Raw genomic sequence first — 18,043 nt, forward strand, 5'->3', positions numbered from 1 at the left:
AGTCTGACCCTCAAGCATGTCAAATGTTTCCCTCTTTCTGCCATGAGCAAACCTAATGAGTGTAGTCTGCATTGTCTCCTCCAGGTTACTGAGAGAGATGCTCAACAGAACAAGTCCCAGGGTGGACCTTGCACTACATCACTTACTGACATCCTCCAGGCAGAGTACAGCCCAGTTAAATGTGTCCCTGCGAGCTCAACCACTCAACTGGTTCTTTACTGGTTGTCATCTCATCCAGATTCCAATCTCATAACTTGTACCTAACTTGCTGCCATCAAGGCAAACAACATCTATGTCCACAGATCCAGTCATTGTATCACCAGAGTCAGAGAGGTTAAAAATCTGTATTGAATACATCTTGTCCTTTTTAAGTCTGAAAATGTGGTTCCAAAAATGAAGTCAACCCATGTCCACAGTATTTCCATTTGTTCTCTTTGAACTTCATACAAAATGCATATAATATTTGAGTTTGTAAAGTCATTGGAGGTCCTACCTGAGTCTGCTTGACTTACAAGAGGTGACAGAGAATGGCCTTGCCAAAGATACCACCTCAATCGTGTCTTAACAGATTGTCTTGGTGTGAGACAATTTTAAGCGGTGAACACTCTAAAATGAGATACCTCTCCTTTTAACCAGTTTAACTGGTTTAACCACAAGTTTATCCAAATCCTTTCCACCAATAGAGAGAAAGGGATACAACTATGGGGGATTTTTTGGTGTTGTTGTTTTTTGTTTGGTTTTTTTTTTAATGACAGTTAAACAAAAAAAATAGCAACAGGCAAAGAATAACAGTAATAATCACTACTTTCAAAGTTGCTGAAATCTCAGTGACTCCCAAGGACCACAGAGAAACTCAGCATGGCAGAGTAACATCTCCCAAAGATAACGTCTTCCACAGACAACCGCAGGGAGACAAAAGGGAAAAGGTGGACAAATCCCTCTCAGCTCAACCTTCCTCCTAGAACATAAAAACAGGAAGGTGGCTTCTTACAAAGCATTTCCAGTGGCATATGGGAATTGCCAGCCTGTGTGGGGTTAGAGCTACCACTCACTGCTGCCTCCTGCCACCCGCTAGACTCCTCTGGTGTTGGTGCTGCTGCCTTAGGTCCGTGCTCCAATGTGAGGGAAAAAATGGACTCTCAAGCACTGATAATTGGTGCCCTGACCCCAGACTTGCTCTGACTCTGCACCGTCAATAGGTATTGCAAAATTCACTGTGCAACAATTTTTTATGTAACTTCTCAGTTCATACAGTTGCCAGTAGAGCCTGGAGGGAAAAGAGAACTCTGCATGTGTAACCTGACTGTAAAAAGACCAGCACCTGCTTGCCCCTGTGATTCATTTCTGGGTACAGGGTCTAAAAGAGACAGTAACAATATTTGGGCACAGATGGGTATGGAATACAATAACATTTTACAGGGTTACAGGTTATCAGACAGAGATCAAACAGATCTGTGAAATTCTCTCAAGTAATTCCCAAATCAGCCTCATCCACTGTTAGCCATTTCCCATTTTGAACACTTCAATTAAGCATGGAGGTTTGGGAGACCCTACTGGTGAAGTCTAACCAAAAGAAGGAAAGAAGTCACAGAATACCTCAGCCTCAGCTCTGTCTCCTGTCAGTAAATTACCTCTCCCATCCAACACATCATTATTCAGTCCTTTTCTGCAATTTTAGAATTTCTTATTGACCTTGATGTTACTGTGATATTTTTCAATCTAATTGGACTTTAGTCTTCCTTGCACCAAACCTTCGTATCTGCATTGTGTTTCAAAATTCCTCCTTTCTAGACTTTCCCTTCTTCTAGCTCCTCTATGCTGCCTTTTTGGCATGGAGCTTTGTCATGAGTTCCCTGCTTAGCCAACCTAGCTTCCAGTATGTCTGCTTGTTTCTCTAGGTACCATAGTGGACTGTTCTGACACTTGGTGGTCCTGCCCTTAAAGGCCTGCCAGCTTTCCTAAGTAACTTTGCTTTTCAGTGCCATCTACCCTGGATGCCCATTTACCAAATCTGCCAACGTCTACTTTGGTAATGAGCCAAAAGAGACAAATATGCTTATTTGAAGCCCTGTACTTTGTTACTTTTTATTCATTTGGTTCCAGATCTTGCACTCTCTAGTAATACAAACACTACAGGTAAAATACCATTGATTGTCACATGTTCGGCATTTTCCTCCCTGTGAGAGGATAGCAGATCCAACTGTTTCCCTGGTGGATTCATTCAGTGTTTTTTCACAATGTTATGCCCAGTACCCTTCAGAAATCTTGACTGCTTCTGTCCTGTATTTGCCCTTTAACCAAATGTCAGGAAGCATAAAGCCTATGTGAGAAGGAGTGTTTGTGACACAGTTATTTCGGGAAGGCATTGTCCACATTGCCACCCTGATGAACGGTCAGTAGCATTGTAGTGGTTTGAAAGCAAAACAAATGAGAGGCTCCAAGTCAGAGATACAATTTAATAGATAGATAGATAGATAGATAGATAGATAGATAGATAGATAGAAAGAAAGAAAGAAAGAAAGAAAGAAAGAAAGAAAGAAAGAAAGAAAGAAAGAAAGAAAGAAAGGAAAAAAAAAAATAGATGCAATAATACAAAAGACCACTGACAGAGTCAGAATACAACCTGAGCAGAGTGAGGGAAGCAGTCCAGATGAGGTGGTCTTCCTGAAGCAGTGATCCTGTAGAAAGGTCTGGTAGCTCGGGTCCTCTGGGAATCCAGTGGGTAAGCGCCCCTCTGGTGTTCAGAGTCTCAGCTTATATCCAGGCTGGAATGCTTGGTTTCTCCCTCTGGGCGGAGCATCTCACAGTGGGATGGTGAGTCATGTGATAAGGCCTGATGGGCCCATTAACAGGAGGTAGTCCAGGAGGGGGTTATCTGTGAGCTGTGTAGCAAAGGTGCTGATGGGCCCATTAACAGAAAATAAGCCAGAGGGGGGGGAGGCAGGGAGCACTGCCTCACCTGGTTTCAACAGTTCATGAAGATGGTGATAGAATATACTTCAACCCGGGACAAGCATGCTCCTGCCACAGTGGAGTGTGGCAGGCCTATTATTGAGCCTTGAGTCCTAAACTCTCAGTGAGCCTACTGTCTGTCCCATACAGGAGCTGCACACATCTCAGCTGTCACTTTAGATCAAAGGTAGCTCCCATCCTTGTCTTCATCTCCTATCTTTCCAGAACTCACATCTACCCATTGCTCACTCTGTGGAAGCTAAGACATCACGTCTGCCATTGCAAATTTGCCAGTGTTTTCTGGTTGCATATATATTTCTCAAACCTCCTACTTTGTCTCCCCGGATGAGAGCATTTATGTAGATGCACTTAAGTGTCCCTTTCCCATGTTTCATCAATCCTGAGGCCTCCTTTGCTCCCACCATCCTGTGCTCTTCACCATCCAAACCCTCTGCTCTTGTTTGCATTTGATTTTGAATCATAAGCTCTCTCCCTTGTCTCACCAGTCTAACCTCCCTTTCCTCACCACATTGTCCAGTCTTTAGGAAAGAGTGCTCTTCCCTATTTTAGCAGGTGGATTCTGTCTTCCTTTAAGTCCTTGACCTTTAGAAAGGGTCTCAAAGTAATGCCCTGGGGCACATCCCCATAGTTACTTAGTATGGACCTGTTGCATCCAGAGGTCAACAGACCCTTCTTCACAAAATCCAGTAGGATGACAACTTCATGGCAGACGTACTAAGGCAGCTGACTAGGAAAGGTGTCCTTCTTGTTTTGTTGCTTATTAACAGAGGAGGTTTCTTGAGTGGTGTAGAGATTGGTGCCTATCTTAGCCACAGTGACCATAAGGCAATCAAGTGTAAAGTCTCTATTAACAGGAGACGAAGTGACAGAAAACCCTCGTTTCTGGACATAAGGAAAGCAGAATTCAGGCTGCTCAGGGAACCAATGGGTAAGGTTCCCTGGGAAATGTCCTAGTGTCCATCAGTGCTAGTCACTATTTAAACTCCACCTCCAAAAGTCACAGTATCAGGCAATTCCAAAACATTGGAAGTCAAGCACACAAGGCAGAAGGCTGGCTTGGCTGAGCAGGGATCTCTTTTTGAAGACAAGGCAAAAAAGGAGGTGTATGCCCAGTAGAAGCAGAGTCAGATGAATGTGACAAGGATACAGAGATGCTGCTCACCACTGTAGGGAGAAAATTCTTGTGAACAAACCTCAACTGAGATTGAAGATGGCCAGAACTGTGGAGGATAACACAAAGAGGGTATTTAAATACATTAAAGCAAAAGGCATTGCAGAGATTAAATCAGCCCATTACAGGATGAGGGTTATCACCTCACAAATGGGGAAGGGGTCACAGCACCAACCTGGAAGAGTTCAAGGAGTTTTTGTATAATGCGCTCAGGTACATTGTGTTATTCTTGGAATTGTTTTGTGCAGAGCCAGGGGTTGAACTTTGATGGTCCTTGTGGGCTCCCTTCCAGTTCAGGATATTCTATGATTCTGTACTCTGCTTGTGGCACCAGGCTACACCAATACATGTGTCCCTACCTGGCGCCAGCCAAAAGACGTCTAGTTCCGTCCCTGGCAAGAGCCAGCTGCAGACTAAATCTGAAATGCACTTTTATTGAGAGGAGTACTTGTCAGAGATGAAGTGCTAGAGCTTCCCCAGAGCAAAACTGTGACCCTTTTCAGGCAGCCTAAGGTCCCTAGAGAAATTTCTAGACTATCCCAGAAGCAGAACTGAAGCCAGAGACTGGTGCACAAACTCACCCTTCTGCTTGCTGAGCTCTTTGGATGTTACTTTTAAGTAAAGTTGAGCCACCATTAATGCAACCATATTTTTCCTAGGTTCTGAGGCTTAAAGTACATAGCAGCTGAGAATAAAATCAGAACATTCAGAGTATCTGTTACTGCTATGTGAAAATGAAAAAATTAGATGCAATTCCATTGTGTGTCGCTTAGTTGAGTCAGCTGCACATTACTGTACAGTTATATGGAAGAGAAACATTTAATTTTCTTCCTTTTTGAGCAGCAGAAGCAAAAATAGGCAGAAATGTGAGATGTCATCTCTTCCTGTTCAAGCACAGCAACTTTTGAAGCAGAACACATAGAATTAAGAGGCTGTGTTTTTCATTTTTTTTTTCCTGTCCACTGTGTTCCTGAGAGTAGACATGCAGGTATAAGAAAAAAAAAAAAAAGTTTTTTCTTGGGTCACACATGAATTTAAAGAGAGATTTAGATGAATGAGCTTTTATTTGAGACAAGTGCTATAGAATTTGAATAGAGAAAACTTGCATGGAGAACTGCAAAGCTCTAAGAGAGCAACCATAGGACTAGTCAGAGCACTAGGAGAATCAAAGTTGGAGAGAATTTTTTTTGTCCTCTTTACATTTAGATAGAACAAGGCCAGAATTAATCACTGTAATATGATTTTGACTAAGGTTAGAAAAGCTTTCCATCCACAGAGAGTATCTTCCCTGATTTTGCTTCTCCTTCATTTGTGGAAAATTTATGTCATTGAACACAGCACAATGTGTGTGAGTCCATTCTTTTTTTCATTCTGGAATCTAACTTGGTACACTGTGTAGAGAGGCTGTTTCCAAGTGAGAATATGCAGCTGAGCTTCCCTTGCTATATTATGGCTGGTTATATTCTATATGTATGTTTGAGAGATGGGCCCAAAGGCAGTCTTAAAGCACTTCTGGACATGGGACAGGAAAATTTAATATTTTATGAATGGAGTGATAAAACAGTGCCTTTATATTTCTGAAATTAAATTCACTTGAAAAGCCTTGTAGTGCTGCTGTCCTCTGGAATAATTACAGTGATGACTTCCCTATTCAATTAACCTCATTTAAAGCACTTTACTAGCGATTGTGGGTCATCTCAATGGGGACAAAATTGTCACACACACAGCAGAGTGAAAACATGGAGTCACAGTGGCACAAGTTGCAGATACAATCAGAGAATCACTGCTAGAAGTACTTCAAACTCCCTGTGCCAGGAAAGTCTCCATTAGCATAATTATGAATTTTGTTTCAAAAGCTCAAACTTTTAGGAGAATCAAGATGGATATAAGATGGGGAATGGTGATGTTTCAGAGTTTTGTGGAATTTAGAAAGAAACATCAAGTAGCTGATTCTTCAGTTGCTCTGCTGACATATTCACACAAATATGCACAATTATTTGTCAGCAAAATGAGGTACTGGCTACAAAAATTTGAAATTCAGCATCTGCTCTTGCTGAACACTTCATTGGCATGATCCTGTCTTGAACATTTATACATTAACTTTGAAAAATATTTAACATTACTCATACTTACCTAGATTTTTTTTTCATAATGCTACATGGAATTATGGTTAAGTACTTTAAAATTCACTGATCTATTAAATAGTTCTTATAAATGTCAATATCTGAAAAGCTTTTTAGGTTTAGTAAAGAACTTCTTATTTTTCTGAGGACTGTCTTCATATCACTCTAGAGTCATTGTCCACGACTAAAAAATTTCATCAGTAAAACCTGACATAATTCTCTCTACAAAAAGGTTGCTACTTTGTATCTTAGGTAACTTTCTTTCTAAGGCTCTACAAGGAGAAATAGATGTATAATTACTTAATAAGTCTGATTTTTTTTTTTCCCATGGGCTTGTTATCACTGAGTGCTCTAAATTACTGTTTATATCAGGACTAATTTTTGTTATCCAGAAAGTCACTTTGCAAGTCTGGTCAGCCCAGGTGCCTAGCTTCAGTAAGCACAATCATTTAGGCTCTGTGTTTCATTATCTTTTTTAATATGGATTAATCATATTTGGAAAAAGGACAAGTTTCTTCAGACTCAGGTTCATGAGTTATCTTATTCTAATCCTTGTTATCCAGTGTTTTTTTCTACATAAGTTGCAATCTTGTCTTGGCTCAAACAGAAAAAACTGCAGGGTATTTTTTTTCCACTCAAATTCTGGAGGATGTAAATTGTACTTTCTCTTGACAGATCCTTAAGTCAAGTGCCTCTGTGCTCTCTAGAAAAATCCTACATGCAGTGCGAATTAGGCAGAGTTTGGATGATATGAGTCAGCCAAGGAGCCCTCCAGCTGCCTGGGGCAGCACTGGTGGAAGAGAAAGGCCAGAGGGTGTGAATGTCAGGCAGGTAGGGCAAGGAGTCATCCACTAAGGAAGTGGTCTAGCGAGACCTTCTTGCAGAAGGACAGTACTGCTGATACAGGACCCGTACTGGCACCCTATGATGAAGGCAAAGGAATTCTTCTTTTAAAAATCCTTATGTAAAGCCTAATCACTGGGATCAATTTTGTCCTTCCTAAGGCTGTTTTTTGGGGATTTTCAGCCTTCTACAGAAAGTGTGTTGGTTTTGACCCATGAATTGGGAAAAAGTGAATCCCCTTGTCTCCCAGTTACTGACTGTAGTGGTTTGAAAGCAAAACAAATGAGAGGCTCCAAGTCAGAAATACAATTTAATAGGAAAAAAAAAGGAAAGTAAAATAAAATAGATGCAATAATACAAAAGACCACTGACAGAGTCAGAATACAACCTGAGCGGAGTGAGGGAAGCAGTCCAGATGAGGTGATCTTCCTGCAGCAGTGATCCTGTAGAAAGGTCTGGTAGCTCGGGTCCTCTGGGAATCCAGTGGGTAAGCGCCCCTCTGGTGTTCAGAGTCTCAGCTTATATCCAGGCTGGAATGCTTGGTTCCTCCCCCTGGGCGGAGCATCTCACAATGGGATGGTGAGTCATGTGACAAGGCCTGATGGGCCCATTAACAGGAGGTAGTCCAGGAGGGGGTTATCTGTGAGCTGTGTAGCAAAGGTGCTGATGGGCCCATTAACAGGAGATAAGCCAGAGTGGAGGAGGCAGGGAACACTGCCTCACCTGGTTTCAACAGTTCATGAAGATGGTGATAGAATATACTTCAACCCAGGACACTGACTTACAGGCACTTTCAGAAGAAAAAAAATCCAGCCCCACATTTGCATTTGTTATCTGTCTGTTCTTAGTAGACAAAATATGACAGTAGAGAAGAAGCAGTAGCATCAGGACATCATGAGAAGGATTACTGAAATATTGTCAAGATATTAACATTTCACAAACCTTTCAACTCCTAATCAGACTCCACTTTCCAGCTTTCCTGCTTAATAAAAGAGAGGTTTGAACACTAATCCATTGATAATGAAAACCGGATGCCCATTTAATCCTTTACCGCCTTTACTTGTTCTCCCTGCCTCCTGTCAGAATCTGTGCAAGCACTACTGCACCAACCTTGTTTAGAGAATTGCAAAACATATCTGGGACAAAGCTTTCCTTTTAAATCTGGACTTAAAATTACATCCCAATCGTTTTTGTATGTTGCCTTCCATAGTGTGCTGTTTGGTGGGGCTACCCTCTCTAACCTTGTTGAGAACACTGCACGTATGTGTTATCTGTTATGGAGGGGAAAAGAAGACACATTGAATAGACTCTTGAGGTTTTAATTTTTAGTAATCTGAACAGGATGAAGGTAAAGCAATATTTGTGGCTGTGAATTATTATTTATTTACATCTCACTGAAATCCCCCCTAGAATGCTATGGCTGGGTCATATGCCTTTAAATATGCAGGCGAAACAGAATTGAATTGAAAATTCTGTTGACAGGTAAATGTGAATCATCTCTTTTCATTCAAAGGAAAATAATCAGGCTCTTTTCAAATAATATAAAATGTAAAATGATTGCATTTTGGGGAGGAGGCAGGCTTATCAGCATCTCTTCTATAGAAAATGATTTCCATTTTGTAGCTGAAGGAACATATGCTGCAGCTTATCTTGTCACTTGACTGCAGTTTTTGATATTTATTAACAGTTGATTTCCTGTAGATGTTGTTTTTTCCTGTTTCTCTTCTCTCATCTCACCAATCAATTATTTTCCTGAAAATGACATCTGCCCTTCTTTTTTATTCTCATTTCCATAAAGAAGATTATTTTATTACTGGTTTCAAGAAGCATTTGTAATGAGTAGTACAGCCCTGGTTTTATACATGATTTATAACAGTCTGTATCTGAGGCTCCATTTTCTCCTTTACTTAACTTTTCTCTGTCATTTTTATCAAAATCCATGAGCCTGGGATTGTGTAGTCATTGCAGTAAAGTATAGAAATGATGAATTATGTCTTCAAGGAAAAACTTAGTATTCATTACAGATTTAAATGGAGTAAGAGCAACACTGACTAAAAGATAGACAATTGTATACAGCATCTTCAAGAAGAATGCTACAAAACTAGAAGCCTGCTGCATATTAGCTTGAGCTAGGAGCACAGCTAGGAGCACTAATGTTCCACATCTATGACTTGCAAAATCAGGAGTCTTGTAAGCTCTTCCTCCTCTTGCAGTTAGGCTTTCAAAGATTATAAAAAAAAACTTTCCCCCCTTCTTGCTTCAGATGTATCAGCTTGCAATTTTCATAGTCTCATATCTTTCAGTTCTCTGTTTTACCCTTTGATGTATGCTGGGTTTGCACTGTTCTTTTCTAATGTGACTCATCTTGGAGGAACAGGAAAGAGTGACTTATAATTTGCTCCCCTTTTTAAGATAATAAGACATCTTAGAGAAGGTGTCTTCTTTGATCGCAAATTGATAAAGCATTTTAAAGCCTTGGCCTGCTACTTAAAATGCCATTCTCCACACAAAAACACAAGAAGTTGTATCATAAAAAATGTTGCTCCTGAAGGCAGTACTAGATCTCGGATAATTTGCTTTCATGAGAACTGACCACATGAAATATTCCTGCTTTTCTGTATTACTGTTTTTCTTACCTCTTCAAGCTGATACTTTAAAATTTCTAATGCATAGTTGCCCAAGATTATTCTTGTCAAAATACCACTACTTGTACAAGTTTATCTGTGAAACAAGTCTGTGAGAAAAGTGAGTGACCTAAAGAAGAAAAAGATTTATTCTTGTAGGTTTATAAAAAGTCATTAGAAACATGTAAATTATACATATTATGTCACAAATTGATGTGACAATAGACAGACAAACGGTTGCATGGCTGCTATTTGTGTAGGAAAAGAAAAATAATATAGGAAATCTTGTACTGGTTTCAAAAAAAAAAAAAGGAGAAAAATAATAATCCTGACATGTCTATTTCAAAAACTAAAATCAAAACTTGGATATTCATTAATTTTCTTGAGAGCTGGAAACAGAAATATTTCAGTTGAGCTAAGATGGAAGAGCCCTGTGATGGTAAATGCTCACAGAACAGCAAAAGTATGAGGGGCCCATTCCTTCACCGGTGTCAGAAACACAAGAGCAATGCAGACAGAAGCACAGTCAGGTTTCCAACCTTTTAGCCCTCCTCGTTGCAAGTATCACACAAAACAGACCCACTCATATGAATACACATTTAGTCCTAGTATATACAGGAAACTACTGAAACCCTGATTTCCCTGTTAAAGAAACACACATCTACCTTTATCTTTCAAATGGTTAAGTAATAATTTGCACTAGACAGGTGCAGAACTAGAGAGAAAGAAGCAGGTAAATGGTGGAGTAGGCTAAATGGCTGTAGTAAAGAGATATTTTGATCTTATCAGAATTATTAGTACAAAACTAAGAGACAGGTGAAGTCTCCTGTTTGTTAATAGTACTTTCAAATGCTTAAGTTTAATAGAGGAAACAAAAAAAGGAACCCAAAACCCAGCAATATTTGGAGCATGCAGTGCTAACTGTTCACTAGTTAGAATACTAACCAGGCTGAAATGAACAGTGCAAGGAATCGTATAAATTAAGCAAGTATTAATTCAGTTCTCTGGTCTTATGAACTGCATAAATTCACAGTTCTTTAATTATTATTTTGGTCTTAAATTATGTATGATAAATATTTAGTAGTTTATAAATGTTTAATTATTTGTTAATCTATTATTACAACAGATTGCATATTGATTTACTACAATCTGAATTTCCAAAACAGCTATTGCAAGAGCTTTCAAAAACAAATTAGTAATTGTGAACATCTTTTTGCCCTAAGATACTTTAAAGAGGATCTATATGAAGGATAAGGTAGTCTGTACAATTCTTACCCAAGTTGTTGCTGAGTTTTTATAAAAACATGGAAGTTTCTAAAATTACTATCTGTTTAGTACTATCAACTCTCTCATATTTTTGTGTTTGTAAACTGTTTTCTGTCTTTACTGTATTTATTGTCAGGCATGCTTAGAAAACCAATGAGCCTGATACTACTCCATCTATCTCCAAGCTATTTAAACAAACTAGAGTGCTAGGTAAACAAAAACTGACTAAAGTAATCAGAAAATAATGTAAAAGTAGAGTGCAAAGTGATGTTGTTGTTGTTTGAAACCAACTGGAAAACTAAACCCTGGTCAAGCTGTTGCTTTTCCCCTGCCCAGTTGATAATGGAAGAACACTAGGAAAGATTCTAAGTTGGAATCACAAAGTACTGGAAATTGCAATAGCCACAGCAGTATTATTAGCCCAAAAAAAAAAAAAGTATGCAAAAGAGAGAATGTTTTACCCATAAAAGGGTGTTCATCACTGAATTTTGCCCCCACCCACAGAATACAAAAAAATCCCCAAAGCAATGAAGAACTGGGACAGAAACCAAACCCCTCAGAGCTTAGATCATCTGTGCTGTGGACCACTCTTTGGACCACTGTGCTTGGCTGTGTTTGGCAGTGTTAGTGCAGCTACTTCTGCTCCAGCTGGGGTTTTTGGGCTCCACTGCCACTCTCTCTCCCAAAGTGTCTCTATCGCAAAGCCAAGCAGCAGTCAGGAGTCTTTGTAGGGGGGCTCCCCAGTGTGTCATGGGAGTGTTTGGGGCTCTTCAGGGCCAGCACTGGACACTCTCCTGCTGCAGCTCTCCCAGAGTGGTGCCAAGGGGCAGCCCTGTCCTGACCTCAGTACCTCGCACTTTCCAGGGTGACACAGGCAAGCTCTCATTTCTAGCCAAGACCATACCCCAAGCAGTGATGTGGATATTACGGAATTAAATAGCACTTGAAACACCACCCCACTTTTCCTCTGTACCCAGGACAGATGTACAAAACCTAAAATCCCCACCTGTTTTAGATGAGTTCTTATTGTAAACTCTCAAATGCCTAATTTTTCTTACAATGAATTCACATATTTTAATTTCAATGTTTTCTGGAATTTTTGTTGGTTTAGGGATTAAAAGAATAGTACCACTTTTTTTCCATGAAAATATTAGAGATGTAGTAATAAAGCAAATGATCTTCACTTGCACTAGATTTAAAAAAAATGGGGGAAAGACAAAATGTTTGAAATAAATGGGGTAAAAAGACTAATATGACAGGTTTTTACCCGTATCAAGAAAGGTAATTTATTTTATGAGCACTTTCTCTGTGAAGCAGAGCAGTTACTACACTTAGTTTCAAGATACTGTAACTAAAATAGATTCAGTAAGGAATTAAGCATTAAAATATTTTTTGTTTGCTATAAGTGACAGGAACTGTCAAATTAAACTTTCTTAGGTTTTCATTTACTCTTCATCATCTGACTCCCTGGAAAAGTAATGGATCTTGTGGTTTATATTTCTAGTATATACAAACTTTAATGTTTCCTGGGCTTTTTCTCGCTATCTGTATGTGATTACTGTACATGGTATGAAGAACAAATGACTTTTTTCTTTTGGCTGGTTTATGCACTGGGAAAATCCCTATGCTCTGTAGAATCTCAGTTTTCTGAAACCACAACTGTTGTGTTGACTCTTGGCAGAAAATGAGGAACTTTAATAATCTATCCCAGAAACTCTCTTGCTCAGAATTTTCTGTTTCATGTCAATATTCACATGAGTCCTGAGCATGTGACTACTTGACGATGAACATTTTTATGAATATATCTTCACATCTCTGATTTTAAGGACTCATGCTCCATTTTGTGAAATCATCAAAAATAGGTTTGTGCAAAAAAAAATCCTATAAACAAACATCTATCAGCTGTATGCACTGGTCTTCTTCAGTGTAAGTGCACCATAGAGAGCGGGTAAAGGAAAGCCCTGCAAGAAGTGAATCTAATCTCCCGTAACAGAGGACTGTGTCAAACCCATTTCTTGACAAAGCCCTTATACCATTTCCTCCTATGTGATCTGGGCATTATCAGCTACTTCACAGGAGAAGAGTGAGAATAAAGATATGTACAGGAAGACACTGTAGATATAATAGCTAAGGAGAAAGTTTTTGACTCTGTATATATGACCCTAGTATGTTTCTTTGCCTAAGAGGTGGCATTTTAAATTTAAGATTCTTGTCATTATCTTTCCATGGGTTGTCTTGTATATGCTCCATTCCACTCTGTGTCAATTCATTTACTGCCAGAAATTTTAGTCCTTTAAACGTTCTTTGTTCTTCATACAGCAAATAAAAGTACTTATTTTCTTTTATCTAAGTATGTATCTCCCTACTGCAAATAAGAAGTTAAAAGTAGTGACAAACCAGACAAGAACATATATCTTCTGGGTTAGGGAAAATGGAAAGCAATGAGATCTAAAGAGTTAAATCTTTCAAGAGAAGCAGCAGATGCTTATGGACGTTAAGGCTGGTTGAATTTAGTTGCTAGATTTATGACATTTATTCACTCTGGGTAGTAGTCTCAACTATAAATATTTTTTTTATGCTTTTAGAACAACTGTGATTGTTGGCAATGAGCAAATAAACCAAGGAAAGATATCATCAAAAAGATTAAAAATATTTGCAAGTGTTTTAAATCCTGTTAACCAACAGTAAGGGAATTACATAATGCAATGGTTGCATCTTGGTACTCTGACCTGAATAACAGATTGTTATATGGTCCTGGCTGAACATTTTGTCCCTCCCATCTCTACATAAGCAAGGTATTTTCCAGGCTGATGTACCTGCGTCATACAGCTTGTGTTATTTATTAAATATTTTTTGTGCCCTGTGGGTGTAGACTTTGTTTCTTCAGGTTTTTTTAGCAAGCAGCAGATATATATATTGTGCAGAGTTCAGTTTCCTAAGGTAGGCAACTAATGCTGTTTCCAGTGCACTAAATATGTAAGTATTCATGTATGACTGGCAGATATGATATAATAAGTACATGGATCCATCCGCCTTCTGAGTGTCAGTTGAAGGGTAGGTAAGACAGTCAAACAGACATCTATGTTAAGGCAAATAACTCCTGTCCATCTGTTTTTCAGTCTCATAAAAACTCTGATTGCCTGATGTGATCCATGGGATTCCTGACACTGGTTGATGTAGCGCTTTGGATATCCTCTATTTGTAGCTGCCTTCTAGCATGAGAGACAGTAAATACAGGCAGATAGAAGGATGTCATAATTCTGAAAGCAATTAAGTCACTTTCAGCACTATGTTAGATCATCTGTCTTCCTTGCTTCTTTTCCCTTAGAAACAGGAGAAAAATGCCCTTATACAGTCAGAACTGTGGGGGAAGGGAAAAAACAGACACATAGGTCAAAAAGGCAGCAAAACCTTTCTCTTTATCTTTACCTGTAAGCTTCATGGTAAAAGTGGTGTCCAATAATGTTGCCTTAATTAAACATAGCCTTGGAATTTTGCCTCCTGCAGTTTACTAAACCTTAGTATTAACTGTTAATAAATATGGTGATTTAAATATAAAATTGGATAATTTGCCTGCACTGAGTTACAATTTGGTTGCTGTTTTTGCCCAAGATAGATGGCTTCAGGGTTGAGTTCTTCAAATTCTCTAAATTTCTGCAAGTTAACAACTCAAAGGTAGTAAATGTTTAGTGTTTTGGACAATATCATGATGATTAGTTTCCTTCTTTTGCACTTATTTATTACACAAAATCATAGGGACCTCAGGGATCATCTCATTCAAACCCCTTTTCACTGACAGGAGCACCTTCCTGTCAGTTGGCCGAGTTGTTCAAAGCCCCATCCATCCTAGGCTTGAACACTTCCAGGGACAGGGCACCCACAGTTTCTCAAAGCAACATGTTCCAGTGCCTCACGACCCTCAAAGGAGAGAATTTCTACTCTATATCTAATGTAAATCTACCTTCCACTGGTCTGCAAGTGGTTATCACTCATTCTATCACTAAAATACCTGATAAAGAGTCTCTTCCCATCTCTTTTGTAGGCCCCTGTTAGGTGCTGGAGCCTCCCCAGGGTCTTCCCTTCTCCAGGCTTGTGATGGGTTGACACTGTCAAACACCAGTGCACCTATGAAAATCATTTCTTCATTTTCCTCTGCTATAATTAAGTAGAGGAAGGGGAAAGAAAACTCAGGGGCTGAGATAAGGATTAGAAGAGAAACACTTTAAGGGCAAAACAGGCTTAAAACTTTAAAAGGTATTAAAAAATCATTATTAGAATTAAATATATTAACAGAAAGAGGATAATGAGAACTAAAAATAAACCTTTAGAACACTTTCCCCCCCCCATCCCTTTTTTCCTTCCCACTGACGGTGGAGAAGACAGAACATGGGATTTTTAGTCAGTTTGTCACTTCTAAAAATCTTTCTGCAGTTCACTTAAGGAAAGGAGTCTCTTTTGCTATGTCATGGGGTCTTTCCTATGGGAGACAGTTCTCTGTGAACTTCTCCAACATGGTTTTAATTTTCAAGGCTAACAGTCCGCCCAGAACCTGCTTGCAACATGAGTCCTTCCCATGGCTTGCAGTCTTCCCACAACTGCTTTTTGTTGGCCAGTTAGTTATAGGGTGCAGTTTTTAAGGATGTGCTGGTATAAAAGCAAGGGTTGACTCTCTCTGTTCAAGCTTCTCACCAGATTACAGCTCTTCATCATCCACACACTCCAATGCGAGCACCTTTTTCTCGTGGGTTGCATATGACTGCTGCATCCCCCCATGCACTACATGAATTACAAGGAAACAGTTTGCTGTACTCTAGTCCTCATCCCAGCTGGCAGAAGAATGTCAGCTCCAACGCCCAGAGCACCTCCTTGTCCCCCTCCCTCCTTTTCACTGACCTTAGCGTCACCATATTGTTCTTCTCATGTGTCTTCACCTTTTCTTTTTCTCCAACTCAGGACAGAATTGTTGTTCATAGGTTCATTTTTCTCAAGCTCTATCAACCAAACAGTTTTTATAGAGTTCTGCAGTGCTGAAAGGTTGATCTTGTCTAGGCTCCACAATCAGGGAATTGCTTGCCTTGCATCTCCTCTATTGGTCACATGGTCTCCGCTGGCATGGCACAAGTCACACCAGCTGCCAGCTCCACTCCCTGCCTTTTCTTCATTTCTTCTGCCTTTGGGGCACCAAAAAAAGAAAAGACACTTTCGTCTTTTTGTCCTCAGCATGGCTGACTAAAAGGGGGTAGGTAAATAAAGTCCATTGCAAGTCATGCTGAGACAACTGAGGCCTTGTGGTGCCGCCCCAGACATCTGGTTGCTCATGGTGCCGGGATGGCCCGGGCATCACGGCCTGGCAGCCATGCCAGGGTGGGGTCCAGCAGTCCCCTCCTGGAAGGGGCCCCAGCCCTGCCATCCCCCAGTCCTCTGTAGAGAGCAGGGAGCAAGAGAGCTTTCAGTCTTTTTTGTTCTTAAATATGTTATCATAGAGGCATTTCCAGCTTTTGTAATTGGGTTAGCAGTGTGCCAGTTCTCAGAGTTAGCCAGCAACTGGTTTCTCCAGGCATAGAGGAAGCTGCTAGCAGTGCCTCACAGAGAATCACTTCTGTGGCTGACTTTTTCCCCCTTCACCAAAAATCAATTATTGCAAAACCTGCACAAGGTTACACAACCCCAACTCTCTCAGCCTGTTCTCATAAGAAAGGTTCAATATCATACATACCCTACTAAATTTCCCTGTGTTTGAAGGATTTCACAGGAATCAGAACTTTTTGTGGTTTTTCTATAATGTTTAATCTCAGCAAAACAATATTACTGATTTATGGATTCCACAGGAAAAGATACCAGCTCTCATGAATTTCATCAGGCCTGGATTTTGAAACAAATGCCAAACATTAAAACTATTACTTATTCCTATGATGTTTTTGTTTTATTTTAGAAAAAATTACACATCCCATGATGAGAAATATACAAAAGTATATCAGTTTCCAGTAAAAGACAAATACCTCTCTTAAGGGAAAATAAGGCTAAACATATCTCCAGACGCATTCTCTTACTTTGGAGGTTAAATGGTGACTACATCAATTAACTTGCTTTCTTATTTAATCAAAAATCTGAACAACACATAAACTTACTTCTCTCTTCAATGTTAATTTTGATAAGGCCTAGTGCTCTTGAAAATTAGGCATTTGGGGTTGCACAAATTTGTCCAGGCAGCGGTGTGAATAAGACTTATGACCTGCCTTTGCTTTTCTAATTTTAATTTTCATTTGGTATGACAAAACTGATTGTATTAATTTCTTAAACTAGAAATTGATTTAGTTCTTCACTAAAGACCTTCTTCTTTTTATTTTTCTTCACCATCTATAACTCCATCATTGTTGCTGCCGGGGTCTGTGTGAGGGGAGTGGCAATAGATCTTTGTCAGCAGGGAGACCAGAGCTAGTACATTCCTGCCAGCTGGACTCACTAACTTCAGCGATCAAGAAGCAGGAACAACTATGAAAGCTTGAAAAGCAAACACTTTAATAGCAAGACAAAGAAATAAACCATACATATAGAGCTCCTTCAAAGACTTGGAACTGAGGAAAACATGACATTATATAGGAATTACCTGAGGGTAGGGAACCAAGGAGCAATGAGAACTAGAAACATTACCATATATGGATTATGTTACCAACCTATCATAACCCAGAGTTCAGAACATTGCCTTATAAGGAATTGCTTTGTTAGCATAACTATACCTATAGTCCTGTTCTCCTTGCCATAACACAACTAGATGTTTCCTTTCTTAACATCCTGCTTCCCAATGCCTTAAGTTGATGCCTTAGTTGTTAATGAAGGCTAGCTCACCATCCATCCCAACCAGTTGAACTTCCACATCTCCCCCCTGTCTGTTTAACAACAAACACTGACTTTAAAGACTTCTTTAAAATCCTAAACATACAACCCATAGAACACAGGAACAACATTAATACAACTATAATAACAACAAAAATTTACAATCCCATTTTAATTAAAGACAACAACCAACTTTGGGTAAACCCAAA

Source organism: Chamaea fasciata, unplaced genomic scaffold (genome assembly GCF_029207755.1).
Source record: "Chamaea fasciata isolate MVZ Bird 193981 ecotype frontalis unplaced genomic scaffold, bChaFas1.0.hap1 SCAF_4, whole genome shotgun sequence".
Taxonomy (NCBI): Eukaryota; Metazoa; Chordata; class Aves; order Passeriformes; family Sylviidae; genus Chamaea; species Chamaea fasciata.